Raw genomic sequence first — 21,862 nt, 5'->3', positions numbered from 1 at the left:
TCCCCTGCCTTTTGGCAACCTGTCAGTCGGGGACATCCTGCATCAAAGGCTGCATCCAGGTAATGATACCTCCTCCTTGCCTTTCCTTGTTAATTTGCCTAATTTCCTTCCAGATGTTTTATGAAGATAGGCAACAAATAAACCCACTTCAAGTGCCTCTCCACAGTCACTTTTTATCTTGGTGGAAGATATACTTTTGGTTTTTTTTTAAATGTCCTCTAACATGAGGACCATCTGACCTCTGCAGAGATGACAGCTCAGCTCTGCTCTTCAGTTCTGGGCTGCTATGGACTGGATGGCACCTGCTTCACCATCAAGTCGTCAACTCCTTGGTGGTAAGAGCAGGGTGAGGAAGGAAACCAGGAGGAAGGAGAAACAACCCTTACCAATCCCAGCACTGATGGCCTAGGGAATGAGAGGTGAGCAGTGGGAGCCTGCCAGGAGAAGCTCCCTAACTTTGCAAGGGGAAGAGACGGAGGAAAAGTTTTTCCATCACATTTCTGTCCTCTGGGGAGAAACATGAGCTCATCATGGTGACACCGAGTGTGTCTCCAGCTGACAGTAAACAGTTGGCAAACCAGAACCAGTGGGTTGTTTGTCGGCTGTCAGTGGTGGCTTACAGGAGTTTTCCAGCAGGTATCATAATTTCATGATCAGATTGAAGTTGCTGTGAAGGCAGAGCATCAGCATTGTTGTACAGGATGCTTCATTTTGGTGGGTTGGGTTTAGGCAGGACTTTGCCTCTGTGCTAGGTGATCCCTGCCTCCTTCAAAAGCCCATACACCAGGTTTGTCCGGACTGGCTGTGACTCCTGTTGTGCCACTCTGCTCCTCGATCTGCTGTTAACATTCATATACACCCCAACTGCAAAATGGTCTGTCATCCAAAATCAGTCCAGAAATGATATTGGAGGGCACCTGCTGTTAAAAACTTCTCACTTGATAATTCAACAGAGGAACATTTAAACCTAAGCATGCAAAGGGAAGTTAATTTTTGTCATTAAGGACTGTCCCCATTCCCAGGAGAGCTGCATTTTTCACAGGACCCTGCCACAGGCTTCCCCAGCCTGGCCATAATCACTTCATCTTGCTGGGCCCCAATTTTCCACCTTTAAAATCTTCCTTTCCTTGTAGGCAGGTCGTGAGGCTAGATCCATTACTGTAAGTGAGAGGCTTTATTATTGAGGTGATAAGTGTCATGCCAATACAATAGTAATAATAAATAACTTCTCTAAAAGTGTAAAAGGGTCTGACATTATTAATTGCATTTCAAGCACTTGCAGTGTGTGTGGACTGGGATTGAATGCAGAACAGACTGAAGGTTTTTCTCTTGCTCACATTTTTGCACTTTGGAAAGAAGTGGCCTTTCTTCAGCTGAAACGCCCTCATTGCATTGACCCAGCAAGAAACCTCTCACCTGCATAAGTCCCCATCACTCCCATTGAGGCTCAGATGACCCTGATGGGGTGCAAATGTAGAGGGGAACCCCTCCAAGAGGCAGGGGAGGTCTCACGTTATCCCATAAGCTTTTCTATTTATTTGCTTTCAGAACTGCTTCCTATCTTCCCCCAACATTTGTTTCAGCCCCCTTTCATCTGTGGGTATGTTCAGCGAAGTGAAAGGCTTCTCAAGAGCACACTGCCAGGGTACGTGGGTGAAGGCAGCTTTCTGCATCAATTCCCCTGGGGGCCTTTATGAAATACCTGCCCATAACAGCAGCCAGGGCCTTCAGCATCAAAGCCCTGAGGCCACCCAAAACACTTGCCTGCCGCCTCTACATGCTGCAAGTGTCAACCCTCTGACCATGGGGCCCCTCTGCCTTTCTCAGTCCTTTATGCTTTCATCCCATAAAGATGGAAATGCATCCTTTAGCTAACATGGACCTAAGGATGAACAGGTAATATTTAAATGCTGTGTGGAAAGAAGATCTCCAAAAGCAAAGCCTGTGCGAGCAGGCCACACATCCTCCTTTTCTTGCAAGGGACACAACTTGTCCTCAGATGTCCCACATGCCAGCTTACCATCATTTTTTCTCCCAAGGGCTCCCACACCTTTGCATTCCCTCCAGCCAAGACAGCAGAGCCATTTGCCAGACCTCAGATTTCTTTCAGCCCTTCAAGCACGTGGTGGCCTTCTGGTAGCACCTTGCGAAGGGGGATGTTTTCCTCAACTGGGATGAAAAAAGAACCCCAAATTTTGCCTTTGCTTCATTTGCAAAGGTTTCTGTAGCCCAATCACTCAACATCAGTCACCTGCAGAACAAGGAAATGTCCTTTCCCCCAGTGACAGCCATTGCTTCTCATGATTTTTACCATTAGATTAAAAGTTTTGAAAGTATTTGTGTGGTATTTTTTTTTCCCCAGTAAAAGACTAAATGAAAAGCCATTCTCTTTATGCCTTTTGTTTTCATGCATTCCAGAGAAATGTACTGTCAGGGTAAAAGAGAGCTTGAGAAATTTTAGCTTGAGAAATGAGAATTTGGGCAAGTTCCTAAACACAGAAAACCAATATTTAGAATAGAAGCAATTAGAGAACTTTAAAGGTGGCACATTTCTTCTGTTATAATCATCAGACTTAAAAGATGTATAAAATGCAGCCTGCTAAATAGCAATAGAATATCCTGCATTCTTTAAAACTATATATTCCTCCTAAAATTTTTTGCACGTCAGTTAAATCTTACCTGAAAATGAAGGAAATTTCAATATGTACAAAACGACAGCTGATGCTGTCGTCATGGTACAAGAGAACCACCCTGCTTAAAATGCTTAGACAATTACAAAACAAGCATTTCACAAAATCATTCATGTAAAATTTTTAGGACCCGACCCTCTGCAAATTGTGAATTTCATAGGAAATTCATTGCACCACCAGCAGAAATACAGCACTGGCATCAAACCCGTCTTCTTCTAAAGAGCTGAAAACTTTATTTTCTTTTTCCTTTGACAACCAATGCAAATGCTCTAAATCTTCTCAGGCCTAAGTACAGATGGTGTCAGCTGACTTCAACAGGAGGCAATGCTTTTAGATGCTTATAAAAAATGTGATTTCATGCATCTCTCCTGTAGGCTATTATTCAGTGATGAATGTGCAGAAGACCTTCACAATGCCCAAGAAGTGACTAAAGCTCTTTGTTAAAGGCAGAAGTTGGTCTCGGCTACTGCAGAGCTCTGGCACAAAGCATTGCACAAGGCTGAAACCTACCTTACACGTCTGAGTCGAGATGTTCTTAGGTAAGTTAAGTTCACTGAGCAAAGCAGGTCACATCAGCAGATATAATGTGTCCTTTGAACCTCCTGTACCTCATTTTCTGTTCTCCACTGTGGCATCTCTTTTCCTTTGATCATTGCGTAAAGGGCAGTTGTTTCATTACAATGGAAATAAAAATAGTTGACACGAGAGAGTCGAGTTTTGACTATTCAGAAAGACAGTGGAAAGTTGCACTCCAGTGTTAGCTTGAATAGAGTGAACATTATTAAGGGCTAACATGAAAAAGACCTCTTGAAGGAGGTAATGCCTTCACCCAATTAATCCTTCCTAATGAACTTACCCTTCGGAGATGGGTAGAGCACTTTCAGCGTGAAGTTTTCTTCCTGTGATCATTTGTGCCAATAAAAGTCTTGCAAGAAAGCTGATGAAAACTGATGTGGATGTGCCTGAAGTGAATTTATTTTGATATTTGACTTGTCAGAAGAAGAAGGGGTTTGTACTTTTCAACCCCATCTGCTATCGTGCTCTCTCTTGATGATTTCTATTCTTTAATATTTCCTCAAATGATAATAAGGCTCCTAGGCATCTGCTTCCCTTTGAATTTGCAGCTGAGAAAATTCCATGTTTGAAATACTTGGAAATGGAGTTTTATTTGATAACTTGTATTTCTGAGGTGGATAACTACTTTGCTGAACACCTTGATGGATATTTCAGTAACAGTAATCTGAAAATGTTCTGGTTCTGAGAAATTTTGTGTGAGGAAAGAAGCCTTTTTCCACCCAAGCTATGTTATAATGATACTTTGCACTTAGGCATATTCTTTTATCGAAGCATGTTTTATTCATCAGTTCACCAGACCCTCAATTGGCTTTGTCTAATTGTGACTCTTCTTTATACCACACGGGCTTGGAAGTCTAATCATGACGGTTTTTTACTACATTTCCGTGTGCTTTGGATATACCAAGAAAAAGGGTGCCAGAGAGGAAAAAAAAACCCTGTGAAAATTCAAACGAAGCAGAGGGTGTCAGGCTAAAACAAATCCAGGGGGAGGAAAAAGTCAGAAGGATTGATGAGATTTTATATATTTATGATGTATTGGATCTTTTGTAAAACCAGGAGCTCCTGTTGAGCTGTAATTAGGTCTGGTCCTAGGTAGTCAAAAGTGTGAGAGCATCTCCAAATGAGGGTACCCGAAATTAGCTACCTAGTTCCTACTTCTATTTTAAGCACTCGTACTAGTGATCTGATTTTCACTGATGCCAGTGAATATTTTTGCAGTCTTGGAAAAAGAAATGTGCCTGAAAAATAGGACTGAAGTTGATGAACTGAAATACCCAAATTTTAAATGTTGGCCACTGCAACTTGTCCACTGCTATAAAGCGATTTGATAGTGTGATCATGAATAGCAGCTATGAGTCTTCTCTCTCTCCAGTGTAACCAGCAAAAGAAAAGACATTTAATGAGGACAATGGTGCAAATATCTGGGGAGAAATTACTTTCCAACTGCTACACATTTTTGGGGTCATGATAAAATTAGCTACTTCGAATTTGCGCAGCCCAGTTTCACACCTCAGATGAAAAATTGGGATTTTTTTTGAGCACCGCAAGAAGCTCGTACTTCTCAGCCCCTGTGGCAGGAAGGAACAGTTTTTAAATTGTACTTTGTTAAATATGGTTATGGAAGAGCAAGTGTATCAAGGCTAATACAACCAGGTGATGGGCACTGAATTAATATTTCTTTCTGTATTCTGGAAGAGTCTCTCAATCAGAGTGAGGCTTTGCGGCCTGTTTATAATTTCACAGTTATAAAGATGAACAAGCAACTTTTTCAAAGGCATAATAAAGTATCACAAAAAAAGCGCACTTCCCTACCAAATAAAAATAACAAGACATCTAATTAAGTGAAAAACTATACTAGCTCTAACAGATTTTAGGGTCTATAATTTATCTCTATAGTAATGGGTATTTTATAGTCCACCTTACTTAGTGTATAATAATGCTTTTTTAAATTATTAGTTCTGCTTCTGTTCCATGTAGGTTATCAACTGTTGCATTCATTCTTTTCAATTAATATCTTAATATAGCTTCCTTCTCATGAACATATATTTCCTTTGCTCATTTTTGCCAGACATTGTATATCTGCATCTGTTCTTTGTGCTGGGTACAAAACATCATACCTGCATCTTGCTTTCCCCGGTGGTCCCATTGACAAGCTTGGGTTAGAGTGGATACTCCTGTTAGGGGCCATTGTTCCTGCTGCAATGAATTGCTGGTGGATTTTGTTTCAAAAGTCTTCAAAATCAGCTGTTTGGTTGGGTTTTTATGTTGTTGTTGGTGGCTTTTTTTTGTTTTGGTTTTGTTTTGTTTTGTTTTGTTTTTTTTACAGCATCCCTATCCCTGTTGGTACTGGTGATAGCACCCAGCTTTTTGTCATCAACAAATTTCATGTTTCTGTTATTTTTGCTAAGACTTTTAATGAATTTACTATTACTCCATAGACATTCCACAGTATATTTTCTTTGTCCTGAAAGCTACCTTTTCGAAACATTATTTAGTGTCTCACTTTTAGCCATTTCCCCACCTATTTTGTCATCTCCGGATGGCTTTTCTGTTGAAATAATTATGCCCTATGTAGCGTCTTAACCAGTCCTTATTTAAAAGACAGAAAAGATTAGAATGGTGGCATTTTTTTCAGTTTAAGTAAATAAGTAAATAATCTTCCCAAAGAATAGCTCTTCCAACATGACTTTTGCCATGCCCATGGACCCCGTGGTGCATTACATCCTGTTTTCCATTTCAACATCTTTATTTACAGTTTCCTCCAGCCTTTGCACCAAAACCAGCCCCACAACCGAGACCAGGCTACCAGGGCTCTGGGTTCCTGGATCACATTTTTCACTCTATGGTTCAATCACTGGACTCCTGACTTGACAAATTTATTACAGAATCTTCCTCCTGGACTTGTGACTTTGCATTCTTGAATCCAAAAAAGAAAAATACATATATAATATATAAAATACATATAAAAATACATATAATCACATGAAAACTGGCAACAGGTTAGTTTGGGCAGACTATGGTCCTGAGCTGGCCATGCAGGTTATGTAGTGGCTGTAAAACTCGAACTAACAAATTGTGGTGTTCGAAAAAGCAAAGGACATTTCTGCTGGCCCTAGTCTTCAAGCTTGTGTTTCTCTTTGATATGATCTCACCCTCAGGAGCACTTTGGGCTTGTGCCTCAGAGCAGGAGGAGGCAAATGCTGCTCTCGTCTTCCAGAGCACGAGCAGGTCAGAGAAGACATGTTCCCCAAGCTTGGTTCTAAAAGCTTAGACATGCTTTTTGATTATAAAAGACACAGATGCATCAGCATCAGCCAACACCAGAACCATCTATTCACCCAGGGAAGTGCTGCAATAGATCAATGTTAAATGCTTATTTGTGCTTCACTGCTTCAAGGCACAGAAACTAATTACTAAAGATAAATTAGCGCTTGTGACAATGACTAAGAAATACACGTCCCAGGATAGACCACCTTGACCACAAACACACATAATTCTCCCTCTGATTAGGAGCAGCAGAGGGTTACACAGCATATTGTTCAGCCAGAACTTGCTCGGGGTGGAGCGCTGTTGGGTTTGTCCGTGTGCCAAGGAGTTGGCAACCATTTGCTGAGCCCCTGACTCTTCCTTTTCCCTGTACGAGTCAGCCACTTGACTCCTCTGTGTCTCTGTTTGCCCAGCTGCAGATTAGCAGCAGTAATAAAACACCTCATGCAGATACCAGAAGACAACAAGTGATGGCAAAGCCTCCCCAGGGCATTGCATTAGCACGCGAACTTTCTCTCTATATGCTGCCTGCTCAGGAACAACACGTGCCTCGCTCCTCTTCTGTATCACCTGTACAACAGCTGGTAGCAAGCTGAAAGTTTTCTGTGTTGTATGTGAATGCAAAGAGTTTTTCTAGCCAAAAGCCCTCAGTGGTTCTCATTGTAGCTGTGATCAGCGTGTGGCGGGCGCAGACGAGAGCCCAGCAGGACTGCAATCGGCTTGTAATGCAACTGCTCCAGTTTTACCTCCCCTGAACCTTTTGTTTCTCTCTTCCTCTTCTAAGAGTTGCCAAATTTGGTGGATCTGAACCCAGAAATTTCTACCCTATCTTACTCCCTTATCCCCTAACTGGCAAAAGTATCTGTAGCTGAGGGACGCAGGATGGATCTCCAGGTCCCTGGGGAAGGTGAGTGCCTGGGAGGCTGCAGAGCTGCTCTCAATTTTCTCTGCAAGGAAAGCAGGAGCAAGCTGCTTCCATTAACTTTTTGCAATCAAGCCCTTACAAAAGAGCTTGCAGTCAGGCTGGGCACTGCATGTTCAGCAAATTGTGTAAAACTAACAGAGTACAGGGAGCAGCACAGAATCAAGCCTGTACACTGCATCCATTGTAATGAGCTCAGGGGAGATGTGAAGCACTGCAGTAAGGATAACCTGAGTGGGGAAACCTCATGGAAATGCTTCAGGAATAGTTTCTGGAGGTGAGGTGGCTATGCACACCCAGTGCTTGGGGCAGCAAATCCAGTCTGCCTGGTGGGCCACGGCAGTGTCTCAGCATCTGCAGCAAAGCTCCTCTGTTACCCATGTTGGTTTAACTACAGACCCCAAATAACTCCAAAATGAGTACATTGCTTCCCTATCTCCATGGAAAGTACAGCTACTGTTATATCTTAGGATTGCACTTGCCTTTTTCACCTGGTTGTGTTACTGTGGCACCACAGACCCATCTCAGGCTGCAGCAGATCAGTTCCTTGTTTGTCACCTTGCGCCATCCCAAGTTGTAGTTTCAGCTCTCAGAGATGTCCATTACTCTCAGTGTCATATCCCAGTCCTCATCTGTACTGAAGGTGTCCCCTGGGTTGGTGTCATCAGCAGTTTTATCACCACACACTTAATTTTCAAGGTCATTAATGGAAATATTAAGCAGTGTGACTGACCCTTGAGGAAGACTCTAGAGAACACCTCCAGGTCTGGTGCTCCTTTCAGCATTATTCGTTACCAGACCCTAAGCATACTTAAGAGGAGTAACCTGTATTTTTATAGTTATGTTTTGACATGCAAATCTTTTCTAAATATGAAAATCCAAATTTTGGCATAAGCAGCTGAAAGAGCACTTCTGGCTCCCTGGCACCTTCTCCACCAGTTTCCCAAACAGCACAGCAAAACATTGAAGAAGTTGGTGGAATCAGCTGAGCTGATGGCTGGCTGTGCATCCCCTCACTGGGGCTCTTCTAAGACCCCCTTTTGCACCGAGCCGGCGGGGTTGGGCTCACCAGCACTGGCTGCCAGCTGTGGGGACATGGACCCAGGGGCTCCCTGCTGCTGGAGGCAGCCCAGGCCCCAGCATCACCAGTGGAAAAGGGTTTGGCCCCAACTTGTAACCTGGCCGGCTTTTATAGCATCTCCTCAAGGTCTGGCTTGTGGGGCTGACGTTACGAACACAGCCTGTGCTCACGCAGGTTAGGTGACATGGATATAACACCTGCGGGGTGTTACAGCTGCTCCTACGAAGCTGCCTGGCCAAGCCGGTGCTGTTGCAGGTAGTTTTCATAATTCTGATTTCAGGCAGCAGAGGTCAGCATTGCCCTGCTGACGGGCAACCGTGCTTCCCACCTGCAGAGAACAGCAAAGCATCTCTTCTGGTTAGTCCCCGTTTCATTGTGATGAAACGGGCATGAATTGTGTCTTGGAGCTACAGCAGCTCCTTTGGGGCAAGTGCCCAAGCCACCAGCTGCACCTGCACCTGCAAGGGAGGTGGTGAGGGAGGCGGCGAGGTGGCCTTGCACATGTCATGGGCTGTTCAAGGTGCCTGGAGACAGCTGAGACGTCCTCAAGGTGCTGCCAGGAGACCTGTGGGACACCTGTGTCCACCCAGTGTTGTAGCAGCAGAGAGACTGGTACCCCCAGCACCACAAACATCCCCAGACACAGGTGTGTGATGGACCCTGTGGGTCTTGGCCATGCTAGGGACGTTCCTCCAGTCCTGTTTGTATCAGGACTGTATTTTGTCTAACTGATTTACATCTTGTTAAATGGCTAAGGGATATTATAAGCATGTGACTGCCCTAAATGCCATTGCATATAGCTAATTATAACACTTCTAAACAATCTATTGTACAGTCTAGTTAGTCCATTTAATAATTGCTCGTTCTTTAAAAATGTACTTTTGACATAATGTGGGACCAGGAGAGGAGACAGAGATGTGAGCAGAAACTCAGGGGAACATTTTAAGGGGGGTCAGCCATGGAGGGGAGCTGGCCTTGCTGGGGGAGAAGGACACGAGTCTTCCTGTTTGGGGCTGAGCTGTTGGGTGGACAACCTTGTCTTGAACCACAGGGGAGAGAGGTGGCAGCAAATCTTCATGGACCTAAATATGTCGTGCGGGGCACTCCTGCACCACATGACTTGTTCACACTTCCAATCCTAAACAATATCTCTGTGCATTGAGCCAACATTAGGCACTTAAGTAATGAAAACTTTTGTTGTTTACGCTTGGCAGTCATTAAAGTTGTATCTGGTCAAGAATACACAAAGACCCATAACATTTGCACGGTGCCAATATAGACTACATAGTGTAACTGCTTAGTTAGATTTTAGCCTTTTTTCCCTTTTTTTTTTTTTTTTGCAAGTAAATTATATCTTCAAAAGTTCTGAACCATTTTTCTCAATAACCCGTGCCTTTAACATAGAGACAATGCTCTGTGTGAGTGAACACCAGGATGTCCAGCTGTCTCTTTCCTGCTGCCTGCTTTTGCCTGCTCTGTGGTTCCAGCCCACGACATATTTCTCCCCTGTAAATGTACTACTACAGATGTATTATTAAATGCATAACACATTTTCAGAGCCATCAGCCTGGCATCAGGCAGCCCATCCACCAGGTAGAGTATCTAATTGCTGTTCTATGTCCCAAATACTTTTTTCTGAGCTAGGAGATTCGTCTTTCTGATCAGAAGTAGTCTTTATTTTGAAATCTTTGGTTTTTTCACCTACATTTTGAGTGATTCAGCCAAGCAGTTTTCAATCCATGTGTTCTGCACCGTGTTAATGTTATATCACTCTTGGTGCATAATCAAAATATTACACATCACAAAACCAGCGGCTGTACAAGTTAAATTGGTTGCCTCAGCATTATTGTCTTCATCAGCCAAACTCCTAATCTCATAATAAACCCCAGAGGTTCTTGACAGGAGCAGTTTCCATCAGACATACTATCTGGTGCTCATTGTACATGTCCTCTTGAAGCAGGGAAATGTCATGGCGCAAAGCTCTTCCCAGAAGCCTGAATGTCCTGTGGGTACAATATTGTCACCTCTGCAAAGCAAAGTAGCTTTTATGGCTCCAGATGTCTGGGCAGTGCATGGATGGCCAAGGTACTGACCAATCTTTGGCCCAGGTTGAGGGAAATGGCAGAACTTAACAGCTTTGTGTCTTTTCCATTGCCCTCCAGGAGGTACAAAAGGAGCTAAATTTGGGCTGAATATCTAATAAAAATAAATAATTTGATGGCTGGAGTTGGTGTATCCTGGTAGTGACAAGGAAATTTAGGTGTAGTGGTAAACCTGGTGTGCTTGGCCTTCAGCACTAGCTATCCAACTGAAGCTCAACATTAAATTACCTCAAAAATATGTGTGGTATGACAGACTTTGCTGGATTGATCTAGGCAAGCTGTCTAGGGAGACCAGCACTGAAGTCTGTTAGATGAACAAACTCTTATTGCCATTCCCTCAGCATCCCTAAGAAATTTACTGTATCTCATATATTTCTGAGCTTTCTTGTATTTTCTACCTCTTGCACTTGAAGGCAATTTAGCAAGACAGTCCCATGAAGAAAACTACATTAGACCACAAGCGAGACATATACCAGTGGGACAAGGATTAACATAGCAGCTTTGGTCTCAAGGCATTAGGATACAGTGCCACATCGAGGTGAAGAACCCACTCACTGCACCACAATACTGTGATTGGAGCAGCCGGGACCTGGGTGCTCACTGGTCCACCCACCTCTCCACCCTGCAGTTTGAGAGATGTTTTGTACTGAGTTCATAAAAGAAACACAACACAGAATCCCCTGACTGTGGCAATAGATTCAAACACTCTCAGTCCATTAGTTTAAATAATCAATAGCCGTAAGTGCCATAATGCTGTCTCCTACCTCACCATGAAAGCTGAGAAGTTACAGAAGGCCATGTGTAATTACGGGCACTTTCTCCATTAACTTTAGGAAAATTAAACCGTCACTATTTGGGTGTCTGGCAGGTTACTTCTCTCAGAAAACCTGGTGCATCCCACTTAAACAGAGCTGATCAATGGAAGAATAATGCATATTTTTATCAAGGTTTTTCATGGCATTATCATGTTACTACAACATCCAGCAGCTCAGTATGTGTTTTGGATGGCACAGCTGCATCTCTCCAGCTGCAGGAAGGTCCTCTTCTCTTTGTAGTACTGACCCCCAGCTGCAGGGGCCAGAAACAGAGACGTATCCCTGTTTTCAAAGGATTGCTAAAGATCATCGTCCCTTGCTCTGGAGCAAGAAAATCCTTCAGGCAAATTGTAATAAATAGCAAGGGGAGGGGGAAAAAATCTCTTCTTCCCAACTTTTCTGTCTTGTTCCCATGCTGTAAAACCTCTGTCTGTAGAAAGGTGGCTCCAAAATTTATATTAAACTCCTTTTAAAGCCACTGTGTATGGTGGATGCAGCTTTTAAGAGTGCTGGGGAAGCTCTTGATGTCTGCTTTTTAGAGGGTCCAAACTAAGACCAGGTTGGCTCTTCACAGCATGCCCAGTCCCCCCAAAATCTTGACCTCAGTGTCAGAAGCAGGAGCAGCTGGAGGGGCTGTGGAAGTGCTGGGTCCTGCTGAGCAAAGAAGCCCAAGGTCAGCTGCAGAGACCAGGAGAGCCTTTGCTTAAACTCTCAGCAGTCCCAGCTGCCCAAATACCTTTTCTGTCCCTTTTTGCGCCCCTGGGGTGCCTGGCTGATAGCAGGGTACCTGCCCCACTCACACCTCTGATGCTGCCAGAGGTGTCGGTGACCCTGGCAGCACTGCATTTGGATGGGGAAACAGCTCCAACCTGGGCGAGGGATGAAAACCACTTTCTAGGAGACAGTGCCTCATGGTACTGCCCAGCAGCTGCTGCGGGGTTGGGTGCAGAGAAGGCTTTGGCTGCAGCAAAGAAGGATGCCGCAAGTGTCCTGGTGGTGCTTCCCAGCGGGAAACCCAGATCCATGGGGAGGACTGGGGACCACAGTGCAGAAATGCATTAAACACCCATAACATCTGCAGCTGAGCCCCTGTTCCCACCTTTCCAGTGCGGCCACAGTCCCCTCTTCTTGCTCAAAACACGCTGCCTCTGGCTCTTCCCCAGCTCAATCTCAGCACTGGCAAAGCCATGCCTTGTTCCTGCCCAACCCTTGAGGTGCCTCCTTCTGAAAATTGGGACAGCCCAGCGTCAACAGACCAGACCCACTGGGTGTGATGGAAGGTTATAAAACTCCTTAACACACAGAAGGACAAGCATGAAACCAAGAGCAAAGCACTGGCCACCTAAAACACTGTTTACAGATTAACTGTAATGACTCACAAAATCATTTATGAATATTTCAAGCATGAAAATTTGCATTGCATTTCTGCATTCTGTAAATGTTCCAGGGTTTTTGAGTGAATTATTTTTCAACCTTAATTATAGCATCATTTATTTCTTTTCAGGGGGTACAAGCATCCTCCAAATTAACAGTACGTTCCTATTAATGTTCCATTTCTGATGTGACAAAACGGTATATTCATCCTAAAATACAACTGGGCCAATGAACCAAAAAATAGGTGATTAACAGAAGCCCAATTCCTTGAATAAATCAAAGTTTTGATGTAGAGGTTCTCATCTCCCCAGTGAGTGTCTTAATCCCTGGTTTATGCGCTTATCTGCAGCGCATTTCTTTCTGCCGAACGCTTTCATTTTTGCACAAAAGCAAAACAAAAGGCAATTAAGTCCCCATGGAACAAACCCAATTGTTTCACAAAATGAAATTCTTGTTTTCTGGCCGGCCTTAAGGTCATAGACTTTGAGAGGAGGCTGTGGTACTTTGGTCTGCAGCGAGACTTCACCTGAGGGCTTTCATGATTCAGAACTGCTGAAAGTGGTCTATAACCATCCCCATCCCCAAAATCCTAGGTGGTCTGTGACTATCCTCCTCCCCCCAGATCCCTCAGTTCTAAGCCACTGACAAAGGCATGGTGAAAGGGGATAATCGTGACCGGACCATATTACTGGCTCAGGTAGGAACTGGGCTCCTTCATCAAAACTGGTGCTTTTGTCTCATGGGTGACCAAACGCAGCAATTTTACCTTGTCTCGTTACCTGACTTGATGGATTCCTTCCATTAGGAGAGGTAAATATAAGCTTTCCTTCATTTTTCCCTTTACACTGTCTGCCCCCTGCGACATGAGCTGCCTGTGTGCAGGACAGCTCGTGGGCGATGCAAAGCCACAGTGCAAACAGGGCACATCGCAGGGGTCCGTCCCCTGCCCGCCACCCCACAGCCTGGGGAAAGCAGAGTCTGTCCAAGCCATTGATCACCACTATTCTCTGCCTGACTTAGTGTTTTACACCACAGGAACTATTTGTGCTGCAGCTGAAGCTTTTCTCCTAATTACTAACAAACAGCAGCAGGAAGCCTGTGAGAAGCTATGACTAGTTGAAGTGTGTGAAAGGACAAGTGCTTGGGTTTTGTTTCATTTACCCACCCAGCTGCCAGCTATTTAGGTGTTTCCCCAAGCCCCTTATAGGGGCACTTATGGGCATCAGTGGGTGTCTAGCCCTCATGGACCTTGACCGATGGACTTACCTAATAACTTACCAAAGTGTTTATACAAACAACCCTGCCCTTACACTGGTCTCCTATTTTCTTCTACTTTCATCACTGTTCTGTCTTCCTTTTTTCAGTTCCCTCGATGATACAACAGGGACAACTCGTTTTGCCCAGAGCTGGCCAATGTAACTTGGAAGTGAGGGGCCATTCTAGGATCAGCGTCAATAGGACTATTTTACACACATATCCTGAAGACAGGAGCTGGGAAAATATCACCTGGAGGAGTTATAAACTATGCAGATGTCTTTCAGTTTTAATCATAGCAACTCCTGGAGCCCCACAAACCTCTTCTGCCACCTATGCAACAAGGTGAGAGGACAAAAGGAGGACTGTCTCTACCACACAGAACACAGACAAAGGAGGTGGCCTCAGGCCATGCTGAGGCAGGACTGGAAATCCCTTGGGTCTGCCTTAACCCTTACCTGCTACATTACCCTTTCTGTGGTGTGTGCTTTGGTTTTCACTTCTGGGGAATTTTGAGTTTTGACTCATTGTTAGCCAGTTTTTTGCATGTTTTGGGTTTGGTTCTTTTTGGTGGGGCAGTGGGGGGTGTTTGGGGTTTTTTTGTTAGCCCATCACAGCTGGGAGGGGACAGTGATGGCTGTTCTCATGGCCCTTGTTATAAAACACATCCCTAACTTGTTCACACTTTCCCTCTACCATGCCAGCCATGGACACAGACTGTGGTGCACAGCACTCGTCTGCTTTGTGCACTCTTCAGGAAAATTTAGGTAGGGGAGGGATAAACTCTGAGCCCAGCTGGGTCAGAGGGCACTGTGAAAGCCACTACCCTACATCTAGTCAGACATGAAGAGACCCAAGGGAACTGCCCCTATGCCACCTTCCCGAGGGTGGGACGTGCCTTGGGGAAAAAGCTATAGTGCAGTGGGGAAAATGCCAGGTTTTCTGTGTGTGCTGGGATCAGTCTGACTGACACGTCACGCTCTGCTTTCATTTGTTGATTGGCAGATGGGCTTGGACTTGTGGGCACCCCCAAAATAGCAGTGTCCTTTGTGGAGCTCCTGCGGGTGCTGATGCAAGGCTAGTCCAGACGAGACATCATGCGTAACAGAAAGTGGCTGGAACAAGATGTCATAACACGGAGTGTTGTTTGCGGGCTGAAACAGCGTGGAATAAATAAATAAATAATCCTCAGCTGCCCTAATGATTTTTGTATGTTTTCACATATTTATTCACCTGTGGCTGTGCAGATGTTTGCCTCTGGAAATCCAGAGCTGGATCACTTTTGCATTTTCAAGCCTGGAGGCTAGAGGCAGAAGATTTAACCCCGTATTACCAGGAAGCATCCCACAGCCAGGGGGTACAACCACAGCTCAGGCCTCCCTTCTCTGCGCTCTGAACAGCATTGTTAGTAAAATTCATTAACTATGGCAAGACGCTGTATTTTTTTCAACTATCTATGACATAACTGCTACACTTCAATGAATTTCAGTTTGCTCTGTACTTTCTTGTCCCATACCCATACTTGCATATCCTAACCCAAAAGACATTCCCCACTGCCATTCGCTACTCTTCCCAGTCCCCCCAGAATCTGGATGTGGCTGCAACAGAGAGACAAGCTTCCTAGTGTGACAAGGAGGTGAACACCTATCACTGAAATCAGGACCAAATTCTGAAGTCCTTTTGTCACCATTAACTTCACCAGGGGTTTGTCAGGGCAGAGACAGACAAAATCAAATCCAAGTAAAATACTGAATATGATCTGCAGAGCAGGCTCATCTCAGACCAGAGATTGTGAAGAGGATTCCTGCTCAATAAAAGCATGAATACACGTATATATAAAGAATCTCAGAGGCTTTTGTCTGTGGGAAGATGAGAGGTGAATAGGGATCAAAATAACAAGATGGCAATGTAGCTTTCTAATAAAACCCTGATACCTTTAGAGTAACTGGTCCTGGGTTTATTTAATCAGGAAAATAGCTGGGACTTTAAATAACTTGCAATATAAAGCCTGAACAAAGGAGAGAGTGGGCAGGCTGAGTCGGATGTGTTGGTATCTTGCAGGAGGATATGATGCTTGAAAGAAGCAGTGACACATGGAAACAGCCTACAATGGCACAGGCTGGATTGAGGCGAGAGATAGAAACGGTATTAAAAAAAAAATTATTACAAGCAACAGTTGTAAGCCTGCAGGGCAGAAACGAAAGGGAGAGTAGGAAGCGTTGCAATAGATAAGAAGGGTGAGTGAAAAGGCAAGGACACGGTACCAGGAATGGCAGGAACGGTGGGAACGGCAATTACTTGGGCTGTGATAGGGGAAGCAGCAAAAAGGATGCAATAGGGGACCACAGGTGGCTGTGGGCAGCACCAAGCTGCCTCCTTCCAGGTCCGCCCCACTGCTACCTGCGGGCATCCCTTGCGGCCCCCTTTCTCCCACTCATAACCTTCCAAAAAATCCCTTTTCAGAAAAAATCCGTTACGTCTGGGTTCAGTACAAATAAATGTGCCTTCAGTTTAAGGTTTGAGGAAACAACAGTCATTTCTTTGGGAATGACTTTTCACAGAGAGGGATAAAATCCACAGTACTTTTACTTCTAGAAAAGTTTTAAGATGGCCTTTTCAGCATCCCCTGTAAAATGTGAATGTACTCTGCAGGGAGGAGTTTTCCAGCCAAGGCTCCTCTTGGCTCCAAATTAAGTTATGTTTAAAAAAAATAAAATGACAGCACTATCCATGAAAATCTCTTGTACATTTTCACTTGACCAATGTTATAGTACTACATCAAGGGCTTTTGCATGATCCATGTACCTAACACTGATGAGTGCTAGCTAGGAAGTAGTGGTTTTGTACTGATATTTCACTGCAAAATTCCACATTTGCAACTCTTTTTGGCAGTGAAACTAATGTATTGGTTTAAACTGTAGTACAAAATGTAGTATAAATTAAAGCATGGCTATACCCAAAGCCAAGCTACAGCATGGCAATACAAGGCCCTGGCAGGCCACAGACAACCTCACTTTCCACCCTGAATAGCAGTGTCCAAGGGTCTAATTGCATGTGATAGTAGCTGGCCATAACATCTGGTATTTAAAAAAAAGTGAGATCAGTTTTACAAAAATTTCAGCTTGTTTCTGTGGTGCTAGGTGCAGTTTGTTTTGTACTTAGGAGTTATACATTGCCACTTGCTCCGCTGGGGTGTGCTTGCTGAAAATTGAGGGCTGGAGAGGCAAGGTTGAGCAGCTCTCCATGCCTATCCCGTGCTGCTTGCAGCAGTATTTGCTCTTTATTTTCCTTATTCCTCCACCTTTGACCCATTGTTAGGCCTGGAGGAAATAACAACAGCATGACTGAGCTTCACCTCCCATCTGCGCCCAAGGCCGGGGGAGGCCTGGGGCCACGCGATTCCCCTCAGAAAGTCTGGTGTTGCTGAGCTGGCTTCCCACGCAGGCAGTCGGATGCTCACTGGCCCTCTGTTATCAAATGCATTTTCATCAGTAACCTGCGAGAACTGGTCATATCATTGTAATGAAATTGGCAGAAGGGACAAAGACTTGGGAGTTGGAAGAAAAAAAGGCAAAGGAAAAAAGGCAAAGGCAAGTGGCTGGTATGAAGGGGCTGGGCTTGCTGGGTGCAAAGCCCCATGTTCAGGACACCCTTTTATCTCCCAGAAAGCAGAAACTCTTCAAAAAGACATATGGACCATGTTAGATGCTTGGTATATATAGGTTGCCACAGTAATTTAACACCCAAAGTGGTGCATAGTCTCCGGGCTGTACAGTCACCAGGAGGGAATCCCATCCCTGTGCTGGTACTGACAGCTGCCATCCGGAGCAGGACCCCGCAGACTTAAAAAGAATAAAACAGATTTTGTCAAAAGGACACTCTTTACCAGGTCAGGGTAATTTAAATGCTGGGGTTTGGCACAAATTATGGCTTACAAGCATCTGAAATGTTCCTAATACATGGTTTTAGAGTCATCTTAATGCAAAGATTTTGACTATGAGAGTCGTAGGCTACTGCCATCAGAGGGGGAGGAGTGTGTCTAAGCCGTTTCCAAAGCTTATCGTAAGTTCCCACAGGAAGAGATATGAATGGCACGAAAATATTACACTTCAAGCAGAGAGGTTTAGGAGGCATGTGAACCACGTCGAGGAGCTGCAAGCGGAATATTCAGTTGTCAAAATAATGCTGGGATGGCAGCTGCTGCGCTTCCTGCATTAACATGTCAGAACCAGTGACAGCCGACGTCAGTGCCATGTGCTCGGGGGGTGATGGCTTCCCAAACATGGGCTAGAAGAAAGCCCTTCTAATTTCGGTTGATTGCTTTTCAAATGCAGCTGTTTCAGATCCTCTTCATCGCACGAGCTCATTAGGGAACAGCTAGAGGAGGAGGTAAGAGGAAATTAATAGCATGGAAGGTGCTGATCGCAAGTAGATATTGCATAGGTATTTGAAAGACAGTGATCTGCTGAGCCAGGAGTATTTATTTCAAAATAAACAACAGGCTACTTCTGTTAAAAGTGAAAATTATTCAAAACATGGGCAGGTATTAAAAGCTGCATGAATTCTGCATCGCTTCATACCTTTATCACCAAGGTGCAGCCTAATAAAGTGGGTCTGAAGCTCCGCTGAGTACTGGGGCAGACCCATGTGACAGTCTCTGAAAAAAAAATGTCCAGGATGGTATTTTTCATTTATAGACAGTTGGGTGTTTCTGTCAGTTCTGTCCTCGCAGCACTGCATCCTGAAGAGGGAAAATAATTATTCCCACATATGGGTAAAATGCCCTAAAAATTGCTTTTTTATAATGAATGATTGTTGCTTGCTAAAATCCATACCTGTGGAAAAAACCTAAATCAGCAGCAAAAGCGGCAAAGAGGAAGACCCAGCTCCTCTTCCCTGGCACAATTCTGCTTTCCCATGACATCCATAATCTGAGCCAGGTCTTTGCTGAGTCCTTCATGCTTCTTCAGCACAGAAACTAGTTTTTTTGGCAGAGATTGAAGTCCCAAAGAAAAAGTGAGCTGCATACTGCTAGGGGCAGTGAGAGGCTGGCGGTCTCATATTTGGTCCATCTCTGTCTCGTGGCTTTGCTGGACAAGAGCTGTATGCTCTGGGTGATTTCCAGCGGCATTACCTTCCACCAGCTCTTTCTCGTAAGGAGTACCAGCCGGTGAAGGTGTGCACCATCCTTTACGACCTCCAAACCCAGACACAATAATGAAATCCCTTACCAACTTTTTTTTAGAACTTGAATTTCTTTTGAGATTATTTTTAATTAAGAATTTAAGTTTCAAATTACTAATTGAAATACTCTAAATTTTTTTTTTTCAGTCTGGGAATAGAGCACTGATTTGTTTCACTAATTACAAACCAGTGCTCCATAATGAGATATTTCACAAACAATCTGTGATTCAATTAACTTCAAGGAGGGGGAAAAAGCAAAATTATTTTAACTAAGGCACACTTTTGTAAAAATTTAATCTGTTCCTCAGAGTTACTTGGGAAGATAAAAGGACATGTTTTCTGAATAAATTGTTCTCCATAGCTGGTGCAGGTATGGCCTGTTGCAGTTGCTCAGTGTATTATGAGAACAAAAATTGAAAAGACAGCCAGCCTGCCTTCCCCCCCCCCCCCCCCCCAATATTTTTATTGCTGTTGTCAGTGTTCAAGAGGCATTTGGGCAATGCCCTTAATAATATGCTTTAACTTGTGGTCAGGCCTTCAGTCCTGAAGTGGTCAGGCAGTTGAACTACATGATTATTGTAGGTGCCTTCCAACTGAAATTGTTCTGTTCTATTCTATTCTATTCTATTCTATTCTATTCTATTCTATTCTATTCTATTCTATTCTATTCTATTCTATTCTATTCTATTCTATTCTATTAAGGGTCAGATGGCCTGCAGGGATGAACAAGTTGCACTGGTTTGAGTCTGGCCATACTGGAGAGGGGCTGGGGTGCTGCACCCCTCTTGCATGAAGATCTGTGGCAGCCCAAAATGTGAAAGGCCCAATTTTAAGGTGATGATACTGGGTTTAAGGAGAGAGAGCAAATCCTCACCTAAATCAGACGGGAAATCCACGGGGTGCAGCTGTGGGGGAGCGCATCGCACCCACCTAGGGCTGCTGTACCTGCCAAACCCACCCCAAAGCCATGGTGAGGATGGGGGCTGTGAAGACATGGACCCCTTCACCTGGTGCAAACACAGCTGTGCTGCAGTTGCCCTGAGGCACCCCGGTTTGTATGGGTTGTACCGAATGAGCTGCCAGAGGAAGGGGGCGGCTGTGGCCTTGTGCTGGCCCCTCTCCCCCTCGAAGGGATGTCTGCACCTGTGGCCGCGTGTGTGTGCATGCAAAGCTTTGGAAATTTACATTTTAATAAAAGCAACCTTGGAGGAGCATGAGCAATAACCTGTCTGCTCTTTGGCACTGACGGTTCGGTTGTCCTGTAAAATGAGATTTTGCTACCCCAGCACAGCGATCTTGTTATCAACCCCAGCTTACATCAGCGTGCTTTATTAGAAGACAGCAGAAATAATTCTTTGGACATTAAGCAACATCTAGCTTCTGCTTTTATCGGGCTTGCTGAGGTGATTAAATCAGATCCAGAAGTAAGCCCAATAAACTCCTGGATCTCTGGGCTCAGATATTTGGTCCATCTACAGATGCTTTGAAGTCTGGTGAGAGTACAGAAATTAGGTCTTTCCTGCCCAGCCTTTCCCACTCCTGCTGCCTCTTGAAAATCCAGTTTCTTAGATATGACCCATGTACTTTGGACTCTTGGGTTCTATTAAAGCAGAAGGGACATTACTTGTGGAGCCATCCCTTCTGCTCCTAAGCTCAGCTGTGACTTCAGGCTTTGGTCCCTGCTCCAACGGGATGGATCTTTGCACGAGTGACGGTCACTGCAGCCATACGCATGACTGATGGGCTGTGCCGGTGCTCCTGTACCTTCCAAGATAAAGTTGGCATTACACAGCTTTACACCTGTATTCGCCTGTCTTCACGTGTAATCAGCAGCCAGTCCCAACGCCCTGCCTGTGCCCATCTTTTTTGTTAACCTTGCACTTTTCATCTCTGAAGGCATCACTTGATTAACCAGACATCACAACAGTTCTAAATCTTCAGTGGATACTTTTGTGCTACTATTCCCACTTCTGCCACAGGACCGATGAGGTTGTTGGAGCTTGTGGCTCCGCACAACCTACAGGAAATCCTGCGCTGCTGCTGGCCATGGCTGGTGGCCACCCCAGGAACAAATGGCAGGGCATGTTCCCCTGCACCTCTCCTCCTTCAGTGACGTCTGTCTCCCAGCATTGCTCACAGCACCCCAGGAGAAGAAATTATAATGATTGGTTTGGACCAAGATCATAACATTTAACTCCTATCTCCTCCTTCCCAGAGTATAGATTTCCAGCCAAAACTCATGCAAACTACTCCAGAGAAGGAAATGATCTGCAGATGGTGACTTTTCCCAGCTCTCACCGCTCCTAAGGGGCTAGTGACAACTACTCAGGTCTCTGCCAGGTGTCTGGGTGGACTCGTCTTACTCACAACTTTGTGTTTTAATACCACATCACTGTTGGCCAAGTATCTGCAAAGTTGTGAATTATCCCCTGAGCTGTCATGACAGAGAGCTGTTCAATGCACAGTAGCTATTATTTCCCAAATATTGATGCCCTCAAGGCTCATGGGATCTCCTTTCAATAACTCAACCTCCTGCCATCTAGGACAGTGCTGTGTATGGGAGGACGCATGGTAAAATATCACAGAGAGGTGATTTT

Source organism: Phalacrocorax carbo, chromosome 5 (assembly GCF_963921805.1).
Source record: "Phalacrocorax carbo chromosome 5, bPhaCar2.1, whole genome shotgun sequence".
Taxonomy (NCBI): Eukaryota; Metazoa; Chordata; class Aves; order Suliformes; family Phalacrocoracidae; genus Phalacrocorax; species Phalacrocorax carbo.
This window is presented reverse-complemented; position numbering follows the sequence as displayed.